The sequence below is a fragment of the Schistocerca americana genome, chromosome 11 (genome assembly GCF_021461395.2).
Source record: "Schistocerca americana isolate TAMUIC-IGC-003095 chromosome 11, iqSchAmer2.1, whole genome shotgun sequence".
NCBI classification, from domain to species: Eukaryota; Metazoa; Arthropoda; class Insecta; order Orthoptera; family Acrididae; genus Schistocerca; species Schistocerca americana.
The window spans coordinates 27,662,830-27,683,182 of NC_060129.1; the positions used below are offsets into that span (position 1 = coordinate 27,662,830).

Here is a 20,353-nt window from a genome sequence, read left to right on the forward strand (position 1 = left end):
CAATGAACACATCACAAAATATATTTAATATACATTTCTCATTTTTCCTTATTCCATTTTGTTCTCTTGGCTTAGGACATATCTTAACAATGTACCAAGTTCAAATTTTAAATTTCTTTGAATTGTTTGTTGACAAGCTCTTTCTATGATCTTATGCATATGCCTTCACATAACGTTTAACAGAAAACATATTTCAATTTTAGTTACACAATAACTTTTTCGAATTTGCAGTTTTATAAGCTGCTTGTGTATAAATTTATGACACACTATTCACATTTAACAGTAGAATAAGGATAAGCCTTTAGCATCATCATGAATGTATTAAAGATAAGGTGTAAATATTCAAACATCGCTTTTGTTCACACTTTCCTATTTTGACGACTGTATTTACTATGAGGGACTATGGTCAGAAATTATTGCTGTTATATGATGTTATGAATATGCTTTGATTTTATGGTTTTGAGACATTATGGTCAGATAATGTACTGTTATAGGATATCAGGAATATACTTTTTTTTCTTTTTTACACTCATATTTGGATACACTAATTATTTAAAATACTTTTTTATTTTGCCTTGCTTCATACCCTTCTGGCAATAATGGTTGAAGACATACATATTACATTGCATTAGGTCCTTGTTGCACAAAATGGTTAGATGCACACAAATGAGAAAATGTAACACATTCTTGCTAATTGTTTATTTATTACGAATATCACTTTTCCATGCTGTATTATATGTGCTGTGCAGATTTACTGATGTTTTTGGGAAGTTGTTTTCACCATTCTTACATTTTCTTACCATTCTGACACTGTGACAGGTTTATTTTGTTGGTTGTATTTACATAATTTTGTTACGTTTTGTGATGTTTTGACTACACTTGGGTCTTTATCTAATGATTTCTTTTTATATCAGTAATTTCATTTTCATTCATGTACACATGAAAAGATCTTTTTTCCATTTCTGGGGATATGTGGGACATAAAGGTATACTTCAGATGTTCCACCAAGTATCAATTTGTTGAATGATGTACCTGTGAGTGTTTTCTACTGCATTAGTGTGAGAGTCCATTTCTCATTGTTTACCACCACAACAACAGGCCAGGAATTTGGTATGAATCTGCACAATGTGAGTGTGCAACAATATGTGGGAGAGTGAGAGGCTGCACGGAGTCATCAGGTATGTGCTTGTTTTTTTGTATTTTGTGAGTATAGTAGTGGCACATGGTTATGAGATGCATAACTGTCATGACATATGCTGTGCAGAACAGGTAAATAAATTTAGTCTTTTTTCTACATTTGTTCAGTTGTGTGTTCACCTGCATCCTACAAAATAAAGTTTGTGAATCTGCTCCATAACAGAGCTCAAGCATATAATGCATATGAACATTCTCTACTTTCACTCTTTCAGACTCCTCATGTGGCACAATGAACCTTTTTCTCTAGGGTGTTATCCCTTCCCTAAAAATTTCTTTTCCTTTCACTACCCCGACCACAGCTGCCCACATTGGCCTATTTCTCATTTACTTTTTTGCCCACTTCTTCCTTCGCTTTCAATCAAATTTCTGACACTGAACTGTCAGCTTACCCCTGGAGTTCTTGTTTCATGACTAAAGCTTTCCCATCTTTGATAACACATTTCCTGGTACATGCCATCAAGACCTAGGAAGTCACTTGTATCAACATGCATTCCCCAAACATTTTATATTAATGATACTCTTGTGCATTGTATCCGCTAGTATATTTTACTACATTGTTTGTAGAGCCATTCGTATTGGCTTGTTAGTTGGTGGGTTGGTGGTCTAGGGGTTAAACTGTGAAGTCACTAGTGACTTGGACAACAGGTAGTTCATCTGGAGTTAGCGATATCTGCCAGAAATGTGACTGTATGTTGAAAGTACCTAGGAGGGGTAAAACTGGAGCACTGAAGGCAATTTTGTCACCACAGCTAAGAAATAGTTTACGGAGAAGTAAAAGTATATGGATCAGGTCCAATGTAGGTCAGAGCAGATAAATGGTCTCTCATGGCTCATCCTGGTGAGAGAAACACCACCTGCTCTGACACCCTGCCAATCTCATTAAGAGTAAAAATATAAGGTGTACAACTTTGCTTCCACTGTTTGTGAATAGGTGGCGACAACAGTACGTAGGGGTCAAAAGAAACAGATCGCAGATGTCAGGCAGTTAACTTGGACCTCAGTCAACATAACCTCATTCAAACATTAGTCGATTTGTGTCTGAATCATAAAGTTGTTCTTGATTGAAAATGTCAGTTTACACGCCAAATTCTTGTTATTTGTGGGAGATGTTACTGTTTTGTTTCAATATGAAGAAAACAGCAGCTGAGTCTCATCGAATGCTCTCAAGTAAGTATGGTAAGGATGCTATTAGTGAAAAAATGTGTCCTTAGTAGTTTCAACGTTTGAAAAATGGCGATTTTATCACAGTAGACCAGCATAGTAGTGAAAGACAGAATGTTTCTGACGATACAAATCTGGAGACATTGCTGAATGAAGACTCACATCAAACTCAAGAAGAATTCAAAATGGCTCTGAGCACTATGGGACTTAACATCTATGGTCATCAGTCCCCTCAAGAAAAATTGGCACGATTAATAGGAGTGACACAGCAAGCCATTTCAAAACATCTCAAGGCTACGGGCATGATTCAGAAAGAAGGAGCTTTGGTCCTGTGTGAGCTGAAACCAAGTGACGTTGAATGGCATTTGTATGTTTGTGACCAGTTGCTTCAGAGGCAAAAATGGAAGGGATTCCGGCATTGCATTGTGCTGGAGACGAAAAATGGGTTCATTACAATAACCCAATATGCAAAAAATCATGGGGATATCCCAGCCATGCTTCCACGTCGATGGCCAAATCGAATATTCATGGCTCCAAGATCATGCTCTGCGTCTGGTGGGACCAGCTCAGCGTCGTGTACTATGAGGTGTTAAAACCAAGTGAAACAATCACAGGTGCTTGTTATCAAACCCAACTAATGCGTTTGAGCAGAGCATTAAAAAACAAATGGCCACAATACAGCAAGAGACATGATAAAGTGATTTTGCAGCATGACAGCGCGTGATCCCATGTTGCAAAAGAGGTCAAAATGTACTTGGAAACGTCAAAATGGGAAGTCCTACCCCACCCACCATATTCTCCAGACATTGCCCCCTCTGACTATCACCTGTTTAGATCAATGGCGCATGGCCTGGCTGACCAGCACTTCCAATCTCATGAAGAAGTCATAAATTGGATCAATTTGTGGATCGATTCAATACATGAACAATTTTTTCGATTTGGGATTCATACAATGGCCGAAAGATGGGAGAAAGTAGTGGCCAGCGATGGAAAATATTTTGAATGATACATGTGTAACCAATTTGTTTCATTAAAGCCTCAAATGTTGGGGAAAAGCAGTGGAAGCAAAGTTGTACACCTTGTAGTTACAGAGTAAAAAATGCCTTCTACCTGGGAGATTTGTAACAGTAAAAGTGGCATGGCTACAAAGAGAACACAATAATAAGACGACATGAGAGAAATAATATGGCAGCATGTGGATTCCCCCAGGGTTCTTCATCTGGTTGGAGATGCTCTAATAAAGCCACCTCACTCTTGATCCATTATACTCAAAGCATAAAAGAGGGGAACACACACAATTGTCAACAAATCCTACCACTAAAATGGAAGTAAGGTTGTGGCAGAAAAAGAAGCTTATCACATCTAAATGTAACAAACAAAGTGAAAGAGGGATGACGGAGGCAACTGGCAAAGGAGGTAGTGTCAAGGATCTCCCAGACCCAGTATGCAGCAGGAGCTGCCCTAACCAACGTGCCCCTGCTTTGAAGGTAATTTTAAAATGTTACATAGGACAATAAAAAACACCTTCAAGGAGAAAACACAAAACTAGTTTAACTGTCTGTAAGTCATCCACTAATATTAAAGGGAAAGAATTTGGAAGACCATGCTTAGTATGGAGAGTAGGAGAAAGAGGCATTTCACGATGATATGAGCTAATGACTGTAAGACTCTGCAATCACAATGTCAGGACAGATTTTGACATAAAATGAAACTATAGGTTAGTCCGGCACGACTGATGCAGAAGTGACATAGAACAGTGGAATTTTTCCAGCAGGAACAGCAGGAGCAGTGTGATGCAGCAGTGGTCTCCGAGTGAGGAAATACATTTTTGAATCCACAAGCTGTGATCATCAAAGCAAATGTCAGTCATGTAACTGCTTCTTAGCAATATGGTCATCCTGTTCATTCCCTGGGATACCCACATGACTTTGGACCACAGGAAAGACAGCTGAGCATGCAGTATGACCAAAACCAGAGTGGTGGTCATGAATAACAGATAGCACAAGGTGACAAGGGTAATATCAATCAATGGCAATGAGACAGCTCATGGTCACTACAGATTAAAACACAATCAAGGGGATCTGTTTAATAAAATGCAGGGCTCTATTAATGGCTATCAGCTCTGACATTAAAATAATAAATGTCTGTAACAACAGATGTTGTTCCTGACCAACATATATAATTGTGTATCCCACCCTACCCATGGTTTTAGAGCTGTCAGTATATACATCTACATAATTACTCTGCTATTCACAATAAAGTGTCTAGCAGAGGGTTCAATGAACCACCTTCAAGCTGTCCCTCTACCTTTCAACTCTCGGACAGCATGCAGGAAAAATGAGCATTTAAATTGTTCTGTGTGAGCCCTGATTTCTCTTATTATATTGTGATCATTTCTTCTCCCAATGTAGGTGGGTGCCAACAGAATGTTTTCACAATCATAGGAATAAATTGGTGATCGAAATTTCATGGGAAGATCCTGTCGCAATGAAAAATGCCTTTGTTTTAATGATAGCCACTCCAATTCATGTATCATGTCTGTGGCACTATCTCCCTTACTTCGTGATAATAAAAAACGAGTTGCCCTTTTTTGTACTTTTTTGATGTCATCTGTCAGTCCCATCAGAAATACTCCAGAATAGTGTGGGCAAGCATGGTGTAAGCAGTTCCCTTAGTAGACCTGTTGCATCTTCCAAGTGTTCTGATAATGAATCACGATCTTCAGTTGGCACTACCCACATTATCTATGTGATCGTTCCAATTTAGGGTATTTTTAATTGTAATGCCAAAGTATTTAGTTGAATTTACAGCTTTCAGATTTGTATGACTTATTGTGTAATCGAAATTTAGCGGACTTCTTTTAGTACTCATGTGAATAACTTCACACTTTTCTTTATTCAGCGTCGATTGCCACTTTTCACACCATACAGATACCTTATCTTAATAATTTTGAAATTCATTTCGGTCATCTCATGACTTTACAAGATGGTAAATGACAGCATCATCTGCAAACAATCTAAGATGGCCACTGAGATTGTCTCCTATATCGTTAATATAATCAGGAACAATAGAGGGCCTATAACACTTCCTTGGGGAAGGTCGGATATCATTTCTGTTTTACTCAATGAATTTCCATCTATTACTATGAACTGCGACCTTTCTGACAGGAAATCACGAATCCAGTTGAACAACTGAGGCGATATTCCGTAGACACAAAGTTTGGTTAGAAGACGCTTGTGAGGAACGGTGTCGAAAGCACTCATTACTTCACGAGTATAAAGGGCTAGTTGTGTTTTGCAAGAATGATATTTTCTGAATCTATGCTGACTACATGTCAATAAATCGTTTTCTCCAAGGTACTTCATAATGAGATTTTCACTCTGCAGCAGAGTGTGCACCGATATGAAACTTCCTGGCAGATTAAAACTGTGTGCCGGATTGAGACTTGAACTCGGGACCTTTGCCTTTCAGGGCAAGTGCTCTACCATCTGAGCTACCCAAGCACGACTCACGACCCATTCTCACAACTTCAATTCTGTCAGTACCTTGTCTCCTACCTTCCAAAATTCACAGAAGCTCTACTGTGCAGAAGAGCTTCTGTGAATTTTGGAAGGTAGGAGACGAGGCACTGGCAGAAGAAGTTGTGAGGATGAGTCGTGAGTCATGCTCGGGTAGCTCAGATGGTAGAGCACTTTCCAGTGAAAGGCAAAGGTCACGAGTTCAAGTCTCGGTCCGGCACACAGTCTTAATCTGCCAGGAAGGTTCATACTTCATAATGTTCGAATACAGTATATGTTCCAAAACCCTACCGCAATTTGACGTTAGTGATATGGGCCTGTAATTCATCAGATTACTCCTACTTCCCTTTCTGAGTATTGGTGTGGCTTGAGCAACTTTCAAGTTTTTAGGTACGGATCTTTCTGTGAGAGAGTGGTTGTATATAATTGCTAAATATGGAGCTATTGTATCAGCATATTATGAGAGGAGCCTGCCTCTTATACAATCTGAACTGGAAGCATTGCTTTTATTGATTTAAGCTGCTTTGTGACATGGAGGATATCTACTTCTATGTTTCTCATCTTGGCAGTTGTTCTTGATTGGAATTCAGGAATATTTACTTTGCCATCTTTGGTGAAGGAGTTTCGGAAAATCGTGTTTAATAACTCTACTTTAGTGACACTATCATCAGTGACTTCATCGTTGTTATCGCTCACTGAAGGTATTGATTGCATCTTGCCACTGGTGTGCTTCACGTATGACCAGAATCTCTTTGGGTTTTGCGACAGATTTTGAGACATAATGTCGTTGTGGAAATAACTGAAAGCATCTTGCATTCAAGTATGCGCTATATTTCGAACTACTGCAAAACTTTGCCAGTCTTGGGGATTTTGCATTCTTTTCAATTTGGCATGCTTTTTTTGCTGCTTCTGCAACAGTGATCTGACCCGTTTTGTCTACCATGGGGGGTCAGTACCATCCCTTTATTAATTTACGTGGTATATATCTCTCAATTGCTGTTGATACTATCTCTTTGAAATAATTCCACAACTTTTCTACACTTACATAATCAGATCGGAAGGAGTTCAGGCAGTCTCTTAAAACGTCATTAGGAGCACTTTTATCAGCTTTTCTTAAATAGATATATTTTGCATCGCTTTTTGATGGTTGTAGGATCATGTATTCAGCCTAGCAGCTACTGCCTTGTGGTCACTAATCCCTGTATTCGTCATGATACTCACTATTTGTCCAGGATTATTTGTTGCTAAGAGGTCAAGTATGCTTTCGCAACCATTTGCACTTCAAATGGGCTCATGAACAAATTGTTCAAAATAATTTTCTGAGAAAGCATTCAGTAAAATTTCAGATGTTTTATACCTGCCACCGGCTTTAAATGTATAACTTTTTCAGGATATCGAGCGTAGATTAAATTCACCAGCGATTATAACTGTATGAGTAGGGTTCCTATTTGAAATACAATACTGATCATTTCTACAACTAACTCACTGTGTTTTACCTGCCCCCTTTTAGACAGACTCCCTTTCTGTGGTTCCAAGAGGCCCTCTAACCTAAAAAACTGTCCAGTTCCTTCCACACAGCCCCTGCTACCCGTGTAGCTGCTTCCTGTGTATAGTGGACTCCTGATCTATTCAGCATAACCTGGATACCCACTACCTGATGGCGCACCTGAAAGAATCTGCAGCCTACACGGTCACAGAACTGCCCGAGCCTCTGATTTGGACCTTCCACTCAGCTATGCACCATAGAACCACAGTCTGTTCTATCGACGATGCTGCAGATGGTGAGCTCTACCTTAATCTCACAAGCAAGACTGGCAGTCTTTACCATTTCCACTAGCCATCCAAAACCAGAGAGAATCTCCTCCGATCCAAGGCGACATACATCATTGGTACTGACATAAGCCACCACCTGCAGCTGGCTGCAACCTGTACTCTTCATGGTATCTGAAAGCAGCCTTTCCACATCTAGAATGACCTCCCCCAGTATGCACATGGAGTGCACACTGGCTTCCTTCCCCACCTTGGCAGCCATGTTCCTAAGAGGCTCCATTACACGCCTCACATTGGAGCTACCAACTACCAGCAAACTCACCCTCTGAACGCCCACACTTTGCCGGCTAAGAAGCTTCCTCTGGAACAGGGTGGATGACTGCCTCCAGTTCAGAGACATCGTCAACCACATGTAAAGCCAAAAACCTGTTAATCAAACGAACCGGGGAGGCCTTACCATCAGCCCCTCGGAAAGCTTTTTGCTGCCTGCCAGACTTTGGAATGATCTACCACTTGACCACAGGTGAGGGGTCAACCTCAGTGCAGGCAGTACCTGGGGCAGCCACAGCAGCAGACTGAATAGGAGACATGTGGGAAGTGCTAGACATCTCTCACATCCCTGTGTCCGACCCCCCACATTGTTGCCCTGGCACAAGCCTCAAACTGTGTGACAGAAGCCAATGCAGCCTGAAGCTGTGAGTGAAGGGTCGCCAACTCAGCTCACATCTGTACACAGCAATCACAGCTCCTCTCAGTTACTGCAGTCGCTCCCATTTGAAGTTTGTAAAAATATACAACAAACGAATGGTGTACTCGGCTTATTAGCAGCAGGAATTTGGAGTGCTCTCTCACTAACAGTCCAAACGACACTGGGCTACACTAACCAAAACAAACAAAAGCCTGTTGATCCGATGGTCAATATAAGGGTCGATTGCAACGGCAGTAAATTATGGTACATCTAAATCTACATACATAATCCACAAGCCACTGTACAGCTCATCGCAGAGGGTACCCTTTACCATTATTAATCGTTTCCCTTCCCATTCCACTCACAAATAGAGCATACCTTACTTTCTTGGTCCTTACACAAAAGTATATTGGCAGCAGTAGAGTCTTTCTGCAGTCAGGTTCAAATGCCAGTTCTCTAAATTTTCTCAGTAGTGTTCCTCAAAAAGAATGTCATCTTTATAGTAGACAAGTAATACACGAAACTGATCCAAGGAACACTAATATCCATTTATTCATAAACCTCAGAACAATAATGGATATAATCCCCACATCCTACCCACAAGACAAAATAATCACACAGGATGTGTGATATAAGCAATACACAGAACATCTTATGTGGGCAGTACAAACTAAAAGAATATAGTGAGAGTGAATCAAAGCTGCTCTGCATATATATGGGCGTGAGTCACTGGTAGAGGTGCAGCAGAGATTGTGCCATTTGCATGCTTCCAATACTACAAGTGATCCCCAGTGGCTGGCCTGCACTGATAACAGTTGGCGGTTGATTTATGTACACATACGCAGTGACACTACACTTGGCGCACTTGTAGTAGGATATAGCACACCTCTCCTTTACATGAAGAAGGCACCCAAGTGATAGAGGAGACACTGGTGGTGAAATGAAAGACCCATTCATTGGATCCAGAGGGGCAGCAGTTATTGCTGACAGCAGGATCCTGGCCGGCCACGAGAGCATAGGGTCAGAATGCATGGGGACACAGGTGTGTCTGAGGGTGGTGGGCCTGTGTGGCGCCAGATGACAATACCGGGGAGGAGGGTGTCATTATCATTTCTGCTTCATCATCAGCAGCCAGTTTCCAGTGCGGAGGAGATGGGGGCTGGACCCACTAGCAACAATGGCTGAGGCAATGATGGCGAGGAGGTTGATGGAGATGGCCCAACTGGAACAGCACTAGTTTTTCTGCCTCAGCATTTGACTGAGGGTGGAATGGCAGAGCCATAACATGACAAAAGTTATGATGGGAACAAAACAATTGAAAGGTGTGAGAAACAAACTGGGGCCCATTTTCAGAAATTAAGGTGCAAGCGAAACCCTCAATACAAAAACCCTCAGAAGCATATGAATTGGGACCTCAGCTGATGTTGACACAACCGAGAGCCAATAGAATTAAAAAAGCGACCTGTAAAGTCCATATGAATGCGCTCCATGCCTGGCATGGAGTGAGCCAGGGGACAGAGAGACCCTGAGAGCTACCTGTTGTCAGGCACACTGCTCACAAGCTGCTACAAAACAAACTTAACCTTGAATCCCTGGCCAACAAGCATGTTTTCTAGCTAACTGTTTGGTGTGCTAAGCTGCCCAATGGCCCTGGTGGAGAAGGTCTAGAATCTCATGCCATAACAAAGTGGGAATGACTACTCAGGGAGAGAGGTCTCCCATGGACAACAGCAAAACACCATCAAAACAGAGGTGATACCATAAGGAAAAATATCTGCACAGGGAGTCCTAAGCCCAACTCGGCGGTTTCCCTGGGTAGCCCTGTTGAACAAACCGAACCACCTTCTGGAGAACTGGGTTGGCAACAATGGCAGCTGCTATGTATGAGATGTTATGTAGAAAACCCTCCACCATGGTATGTGTTTCAATATCAAGGAGGAAGCAAAGCAAATTTTTCACAATCAAAATTGGGATTAGGACCCAGAGGAAGACAGGACAAGGCAACTGCAATGCCATGTTTAGACATACTTCAAAAACTGATTTTGTAATTGTAGCGAGACAAGAACAGCGCCAAGCATTGTAGGCAGTGTGCTGCCTTGACAAGCAAGGAACTGTGGGGTTAAATGAGGAAACCGAGAAACCAAGCATTTATTGTCAGCAATAGGGTGAAACTTCGAGCCATAAAAAATGAAATGTTTGGAGAGCATTCACTATAGCAAAAGCCTCTTTTTCCACTGGACAGTTATGCTCCTGGGGTGGAGTGAGAGATTTAGGGGTGAAAGCTACAGGTTGCTTAAATTTGTCAGCATCTTGGAGGCATGTCACAAAAACTATGTGCTGGTCCATGCGAGGGGTGAGGCATCGATGTAACAGATGAGATGTGGTCTGGCAGAGGGTGAACCCCATTCCACAAAAGCTCAAATCCCAAATAAACATAAGGTTGATGAGTCTGAGGTTTCATGAGGTTGCACCGTAAGCCTCCAGGCTGTAAGACAGAAAAGGAAGTCCACAAGTTGTGCACGTGATTGGCTTTGGAGAAGCCCATGACAACATCATCTGGATAATTAACGTAATCCAAGACAGACATACTCAGTTGCTCTCAAAACAGCTGGCAAATAGCAGGGGCACTATCCACACCAAAAGGTAGGTGCAAATATTGATAGACACCAGAGAGAATATTCCAAACCAGAACTTGCCGAGACTCTTGGTCCACAGGAATCTGCTTCAGAAAATCAATTTTAGAAAAGTACTGGCCACCTGATATTTTCGCCAACAGCTCCTCCTAGCAAGGGTATGATATGTATCCACGATTGACTGTGCACTGACACTAGTACTGAAGTAACCACAGAGGTGGAGTTTCCCCGATGACTTCACAACTACAACAAGCAGAGATGACCAGTCACCTCTAGAGATGGAATTCTGTCCAATTCTGCTTTCACTTGATCTTTTGGGGCGACAGGAATAGGATGCACACGACAAAAATGAGGCTGAGCTGTGGATTTCAAACAAATATGACCAGAAAAATTTGTAGCACACCCTATACCTTTCAAAAACAAGTCTGAAAATTCCTCACACGATGTTTTCAGTTGAGAAAAACAGACCTGATTGGAAACAAGGTGAACTGCATCTGTGATAGAAAATTCATATGCCTGAAATGTATCCATCCCAAACAAGTTCTCAAAACCAGCATCAGTAACCACCAAAAATATAGTGGAATGAGCCACTGATTTGTAAAAGAGAGATGCTGTAAACTGTGCCAACAGTGCAATGTTCTGTTTGTTCTAACTGACCAGCTTCCGCATGACCAGTGTCAACAGTGACAACGTCACTGCAGCACCTGTATTGACCTGCAGCCAGAGCACTTGGCGAAAAACTCTTAACTCAATAAACAACTTGGGAGAAGTCACAAACATTGGAGTCACACTGTTTATGTCCCTGTCCATATCCTGAGCAACCTTCAGTGAATGACAAACAGAGGCGATGTGGCCTTTCTTCTGGCATGCATTACAAGCAGCCCAGCACTTAGTGCATGCCAAATGTTAATGTTGGACAAAACAAAGGACAAGATGGAAACAGAAAATGCTGACACTGGCACTGCGACACATGTAGCTGCTTGGACCAGCCTTGGTCTGCTCGGTGTTGGCCCACATGTTTACCATGCCACTTCCTCATGCAAGCTAGCTGATGTCGTAGTGGGCACATCTTGTGATACTGCTGCATCACCTAACACTTCAATTTGGTCACATACTGCTCAAGAAACTTCAAAAGTCTATGCCATTTGAAAAGCTTCTGCCAATGGGCAGGGGGGGGGGGGGGGGGTTCACAGAGTAAAGCTCTCTGGCACACTTCCTTGTCCGGAGCTAAATAGATAATTACGACACACACCATAGAGTCTGTATAAGGGTTATTATGAGCATCAGAAAGAAACTGACTAATACCATGAAGAAGTTTGGCTGCCCAGGCCTTGTATGACTGGCTTGGTTTGCTGCAACATCAGTAGAATTGAACTCACATTGCTATGATATGCATTCATTTGTGATGGTAGTTTGACAATAAATTGCACATGATAAAAAGTAAGAGCTGCTGGTTCTTGTAAAGGAGCACACTTACACAGTAATTGATTCAACTTTGGTGAAATCCACGAGATGAATAAGGTTTTGCATAGATTAGATTCTGTCATCCTGAAAGCCAAACAATGCTGTATAAGCCTTTTTTTGTAAGCTTCCCAATCCTCAGCTAATTCATCACACTGAGGAAAAAATAGATGGATAGACCGGTGGAACAGTACGATGTCTGCTAATGGAAGCTGACAAAGTGGTCACAACTGAAGTAAGATGTTCATTCTGGGCCAGTAGCACAGTATCCATAATATGAAACCAGATGCAACCACACTTATAGACTGCACATGCAGAAACCACCTCATCCTCATCACCAATCATGTAGTAACCAAGTAATACATGAAACTGATCCACCTAACACAAATATGCCTTTATTTACAAACCTCTGAACAATAATGGAAATAACCGTCTCATAACTCCACACATGACAAGACAAAAGAATCATACAGAAGGTGCAACATAAGTGATAGAAAAACAACTGATGTGATTGGTACAAACTAAAAGACCATCATGACTGTGAGTCAGCGCTGCTCCGTAGATATATAGGTGCAAGACACTGGTAGACCTTGCTGTGTGCATGCATCTTACACATATGGCGACACTACACTCGGTGCACTCATACTCACATGCAGTAGTAGCTAGATAGAGCAGCCTTCCCTCCAGAAATTCCCAATTAAGTTCCCAAGTATGTGAATAGTGCTTGCATGTTGTTAGAACCAATTGGTAACAAATATAGCCTCTGAAATGCTCTGATGTCTTCCTTTAATCTGACCTGGTGTGGACCCCAAACACTTGAACAGTATTCAGTAATAGGGCCCACAAATGTTCTACAAGTAGTCTCCTTTACAGGAGAACCATGCTTTCCTAAAATTTTCCCAATACATTGAAATTTTTCCCAATACAATGAAGTCAACCATACGCCTTGCCTACCACAATCCTCACATTCTTGGCCTATTTCATATCACTTTGCAACGTTATGCCCATATATTTAAATGACATGACTGTGTCAAGCAGTACACTATTAATGCTGTACCTGAACATTATTGGTTTATTTTTCCCACTGATCTGAATTAACTTACATTTTTCTACATTTAGAGATAGCTGTCATTTATCACATGAACCAGAAATTTTGTCTAACATGGAGCCCCTTGTGTGTGAAGTCACGAAAGGCCAATGATGTTTATAGTATTCGACGACTGATATACTGTCTACTATGCAACCACAATATTGGCTGTTAATGGCAACAGTCGGTGGACTGGAAGAGCATTAGGATACAGAGCATAGTTGAACTGCTTAATCAATGAGTAACTCGCAACCATGTTACGCTGCTAGTGGTGCTGATACAAAGCAGAGAAATGGCAATGATAAACAAAGCAAACACTGCATTAATATCTACAACAATAGTTGCTGAAGTTGACAGTGCATAAGAAAGGAATCTAAGGAAGTATACAGAGTGAGAAAGAGGTAGCAGATGAAATATTAGCATTTCTGCAAGATGCGTCAGTAGGATGTGTGGTGTCATATACACTTGACTGTGCAGACAATGTAAATGAGAGGTACAATGACGACAATATGTGCTTAACAAGTGAAATTGATTGTGAAAGAAGTGTTGAACCATGTAGTTCACATTTGTCAGACAGGGAGCCACAAATCCAGTCTCTAGTGAAATGAAGCAAAGGACAATCATTGTCCAAGGAATGGGTACTAAATGTAACTATGTACATGGATGATCTGTGGTACAGTAAAAAGCAATTATGACCAGATTTCGAATAAGTCCACAGCAATATGACAGTGTAGTGCATAAGAAAAACTATGGATATTGAAGAGAGGACAAGTGAACTTGCAAAAACTGGTGTTCGCTCATTTCCAGGATGCTCAACACAATTTGAAGGACGTGCACGACAGTGACCTACTACATTATGCACAGCAAATTGTGCATAACATAGATTACAGCTGTTTCAAGGGAGGCAGTGGATGGTTTCATAGGTTCAAACAGTGATAAAGAATTGGAAGATGTAAGATAATGAAATTTCAGTGTATCAATAAGACAATGCACAGAAAACTTCGGAATTGCACCAAACTTTTGTACATGAAACAAACAAAGAAACAAACAAGCTTACTGTATCAGTCAGTGAGGATTTACTTTTTAATTCCTACCAATTGGGATTCGAAGAGGAAATGCATATGAAAGGAAATCTAGAAATTAGAGGTACCAAGAGAGTTGTACCAAGATCAGTTAACATGAATGCCTTAACATATGCATATGCAATTATGCCAACTGTTAATCTGGATGGTAAACTGGCTGTAAAGTTATTTACTGTACTCTCAGATGCTGGAGATGCCCTGCCCAGAACAATTCCTTCCTGTGTGCATGATCTTAAAAAGGCAGTTGGGAATATTTGTATGACAGAAAACAAGAATGGGAAAACGAGTGTAAGAGAACTACAGCTAAGGTATGACCACTGTTTTTGACAACAGCTGGTCAAAACAACTTACTTTTGCTTGATTCCTGGTCTGCATATAAAAACTACACTCCTTTAGATCAAACCTTCCCTCCTGAAAAGTGTGCGACACTGCAATTCATACCACCTGGAACCATGGGACAAATGCAGACTTTGGATGTTTGTTTTTTCTGTGTATAGAAAACATTATCAGACCATCTGCAGCTACACCTTAAAGGATGGCCAGTTTTATACGCTCCGTGAGACACTGTTTTGCATTTAGTTACACACCATCACATTCCCTTAGTTCCCATCACTCCATTACACCAATATGATCCTAAATGTTTTCTTTAAGAGTGGATACCTAAGCTGAACACCCCGCAAGGTTTCTAACACTCAGGAAGTTCACTTTCGATCTTGATGGTGTGAACCTTTGTAATCACTGTGGCATGCCATTTTTATTTGGTGTCCATGTTGCAAGTTAATGGTTTGCTTTGAACATTTCTTGGATGTTGACAGTGTCCATTTTGTGAAGGGTAATACATACATCCCAAACAAAGTCGATCTCTGCATCTGCTGGGCACTCATCTTCTGTCACTCTTCTGATGCATGGTGTGTCATTACCTTATATTCTTCCTATCATAACTGTTAACACAAAACTTTCAAATGAGCCTTATTAAAGGTTGAACTTGTGACCTCATACTCAAGGGGCTCATCTATCCTCCTACAGTCACTTACTTTTGACACCTCCCTGTAAACCACAGAATCATCATCATTAGCAAATGACTGCAGACTGCTGCCCGCCCTGTCTCACAGATAATTAATATATGCAGAAAGTAACAGTGGTCCTATCACACTTACCTGGGACACTGCTGACAATAACCCTGTCTCTGAAGACCACTCACTATCAATGACAACATTAGAAACATCATTTAAAAAGTCTTTGAGCCACTCATGTGTCTGGAAACATATTCCATATGGTCATACCTTTGTTAACAGTCTGCAGTGGAGCACCATGTCAACTACTTTTCGGAAACCTAAAAATATGGAATCTGCAGTATATCATGTGAGAAATGGGCAAGCTGAATTTTGCATGAGCAATGCCTTCTAAAACTGTGCAGAATCGTGGAGACAAGCTTTTTGGTCTCTAGGAAATTTATTATATTCAAACTCAGAATGACCTATGATTCTGCAATAAATTGATGTTAAGGATATTGGTCTGTAATTTAGTAGGTCCATTCTTTTACCCTTCTTATATACAGAAGTTACCCATGCTTTGGACTTTGTGCTGGGCGAGAGATTCACAATAAATCCAAGCTAAGTAAGAGGCCAATGCCATGAAACTAAACTCGAATTAAATCTTGACCTGACAAACTGTCTGGTTTCAACTATCTCAATTGTTTCTCTACACCAAGAATGCTAATTACTATATCGTCCGTATAGGATGTGTGATGGTCAAAGAATGGTTGGTTTGTACATTTCTCCTGTGCGAATGAATTCTTAAACATGAAATTTAAAAACTTCAGCTTTCGTTTTGCTGTCTTCTAATGCCACACCAGACTGGTCAACGAGTGACTGGTTGGAAGCCTTAGACCCACTTAGAGATTTTTCATATGACCAAAATTTTCTCAAGTTCTCAGCCAGATCTTTTGCTAAGGTATGACAGTGATAGTTATTGTATACTTCATGAATAGGTCTTTCACTAACCTTTGCCTATCATCACCTGTGTATTCTCTTTTTAACCAAGAGTGCAACAGCCTTTGCTTCCACATATTTTCTGAATTTTGCTGTTAAGCCATGATGGCTGCTTTTCATCCTTAATCCACTTACTAGGCACATATTTATCCACAGCATGATTTACAATCTGTTTAAACTTTCCCCATAATTCCTCTACATCCATCATACTGGAACTAAATGACACCAATCCATTGTCTAAGTGAGAAGCTAATAACTGCTTATCTGCTCTTTCGAGCAGAAACAATCTCCTAGCCTTCTTGACTAATTATTAACTTTTGTAACCATAGTCATGATGATGACATCAGGATCACTAATCACTGTTTCTATACTGATGCCATTGATAATGTCCAGCCTGTTTGTATATACAAGGTCTAAGACATTTCCATTTCATGTGGTCTGCCAAATCACTGCTGAAGAAAGTTTTTGGAAAACATTTTCAAAAAAAAAACTTTGGAAGATAGCCTGTCTCTAGTCCCTACAATGAATCCATAGCCATCCCAGTCCATAATCTGCAAGTTAAAGTCATCTACAACTAGTACTGCACAGTCTGAGTATTTTACATGCTACTGATGAGAGACTTTCTCTGAATGACTCTAGAACCTTCGCAAAGGAACTGAGTGGCCGGTAGAAACATCCACTCAACTCCGACCTCAATAGAGACAGTATCTTTGTCAACTACAATGAACACTCCCACTCCTACAGTGTCTAATCTGTCTTTTCGATGTATGTTCCATGATTCGCTGAATACCTCGGAGCTTTCTACTTCAGATTTCTACTAGCTCTCGGTCTCCAGAATAAATTGGGTGTGAATACTTTCCTGGAGGGCAGAAAATTGAGGAACTTAGTTACAAATACTTCGACAATCTACTAATACAATTTTAAAAGTCTATGTGTCTTTAACCTGAACATGGTCTGATTTTGCTACCTGCATTTGGACTTATGACTTTTCATCAGAGTACTTCAAGCTACCGCCTAGCCTAAAAAAGCTCCTTGTGCACTTCACAAGTACTCTGCTACCTGAGTAACTGTTTCCTTTGTGTAGTGTACCCCTGATCTATCAAGGGGAGCCACACAATTCCCAACCTGATAACGCAGGTCCACAAATCTACAGCCAAGACAGTCACAGAACAGATGATGCCTTTGGTTGAGACCACTCAGCTCCAATTCAAAGATCTTGATCAACTCTGGGAATGATGCTGCAAATTACAGTCGTGTGAAGTTAGCACCCCTTTTTCGAGAAATATACATTTTTTCACAGTTCTTGTTAGATGTGCCATAGTTCTAGAGTTCTATGCACAAAATTTCAATAGTTCTGCAAAATGTAACGAAGAAAACAACAATACTCGAAAAAATTTTCGTATCGAAAACATTCTTTGGCAATTTCCGCAAAATGTAAATAAGTAAAAGAATTCTGAGCACGGTTCTGAACAGAGCTCCAAGATTTCTTTCGAAAATCCAAGTAACATTTTTTTGTGCAGCTAACAGTTTACGAGATAATTGCAATTTAAGGAGAAAATCTTTTCACTTACTGTGAAGTTAGCACCCCTTTTTCAAAATGGTTCAAATGGCTCTGAGCACTATGGGACTCAACTGCTCAGGTCATTAGTCCCCTAGAACTTAGAACTAGTTAAACCTAACTAACCTAAGGACATCACAAACATCCATGCCCGAGGCAGGATTCGAACCTGCGACCGTAGCGGTCTTGCGGTTCGAGACTGCAGCGCCTTTAACCGCACGGCCACTTCGGCCGGCCGCACCCCTTTTTCGAGAAATATACATTTTCTTCACAGTTCTTGTTAGATATGCCATAGTTCTAGAGTTCTTTGTACAAAATTTGAATAGTTCTGCAGAATTTAGCGAGGAAAACCACAATATTGGAAAAAATTTTCGTATCGAAAACATTCGTGGTCAATTTTCGCAAATTGTAAATAAGTACAACAGTTATGAGCACAGTTCTGAACAGAACCCCAAGAGCTCTATCGAAAATCCTAATAACATTTTTCTATGGCGATAATAGTTTGTGATAAATTGATTTAATGTGGGACACACTTTCTCTACAGAAAATATAAATATATTCGTACAACAGTTCTGATGACAGTTCTGGACACCACGTGAAGAGTTCTATCGAAAATCCTAGTAGAATTTCTTTGTGCGGGTAATAGTTTAAGAGTTAATTGCAACTTAATTAAGAACCCCATAAGAGCCCCTACTGTGAAGCTGGCACCCTATTTTTCAGAAATATATATTTTTTTCAGAGTTCTTGATAGATAAGTCATAGTTCTAGAGTTCTCTGTACAAAATTTCAATAGTTCTGCAGAATTTAGCGAAGAAAACAACATTGTATAACATAGCTGATTCAGGAACCCTTTCCTTCTGATACAATTCTTACTGTTGCCACAATAAATCACTTGTGCATAGATTCCAACTGTACTGATCATTACAAAAATATAACCATTGACCAGCGGCGCACATTTCTTGCAGCGTTGTACAAAGCATTCGGCTTATCCGCTGTAAAAATACCAAACTTAACGTTATTGTAAAATTTACGGTGGATGGCTTCCGTTTATCTACAATGTCAGCATCTATCGAATTGTCTTCATGCAAACGTGATGCCTGAATCACTCACTTCCCCTTTTTAGGTACGGAGGAAACTAGAGTTCAGTCTTGTGGAAGCCAAAAAAGGACATGTGGGCAGCCCTTCTTTTACTGATAGCAAACTCTAGAGAAATATCCACGCTTGTTTTTCTTCATCATGCCAACAAAAGAAAAATTCTCCCTTCATAGCTCTATTATCATTCCAGTACTAGTAAACCAGTTGTCCGCTTTCACATTTCGACCTGACTGATATATGGGTTTACACAGTCACAGAACAACATCAAAATGTTTATTGCTCAGTTGGTAAATCCTTCTGGTTGCAACACAGCGTATATTTCCAAATTGTACAGGTAAAATACTTAAGAATCCACACTCGTTTGTTTTGATTGATACATATTGGCGAAAACTGTACCTTCCATAGAATCCTTCCAGCTTCTTGTCTACTGTAACATTTTCTCCAAGGGTGTAAGATTTATGGTAGTTGCGTACAAACACAGTAAATATTTCCCGAATAGCTGTTAGCTTGTCTAATTGTCTCCTTTCATCACGAATAGCGCGACTGTAAAATCTAAGGCTCTCCAGAATAAATTTGAAACGTTTTACGTTCATTTGCAAGGTGAAATTTTTCAATGCCATCCCCATCAGCTCCACACAGATCTCCCAGGCTTTATCTGTTACTTTTGTTAACAACAATTAAAAACAAGAGACTGATGAAGGCTTTCAATTCAATATCATCTATTGATTTTACCCCTCTCTCACGCTGAAATGAGGCTTTGATGCTCTCAAAATTCTGATTGGAATACAAAACTACAATAGACAAATATCGTTACCTATGAGGTAATTAGAGCATCACAAAGGCTGCTTTGGCTGCACCTATAGCTACAGGTAAATTTCGAATAATATTATGCTCTTCGAACAATATGCTTTGGATTTCTTCAACATGATCTAGTACTTCCCACTTAAAATAATAAAATTCCTATAAAATAACGCAACCAGGCGCAGTGTATTAATCTGATCTTTGACATTCAGACAGAAGACACTGACGATTAAACAGTTCAAACAGTATTTAAGTGCAGTTTACATTCTGGATTAGCTTTGTACTACTTACTACGTTGATAAACAAATAAA

The 20,353-nt window shown here is 40.3% G+C and overlaps 1 protein-coding gene across 6 annotated transcripts in view; it reads right to left on the reverse strand.

Annotated features, from left to right (window-relative positions):
• The window catches only part of LOC124553641 (zinc finger protein 708-like), a 174,710-nt gene that overhangs the window by 66,964 nt on the left and 87,393 nt on the right, over positions 1-20,353 (reverse strand). The gene's annotated exons all lie outside the window — the stretch shown is intronic.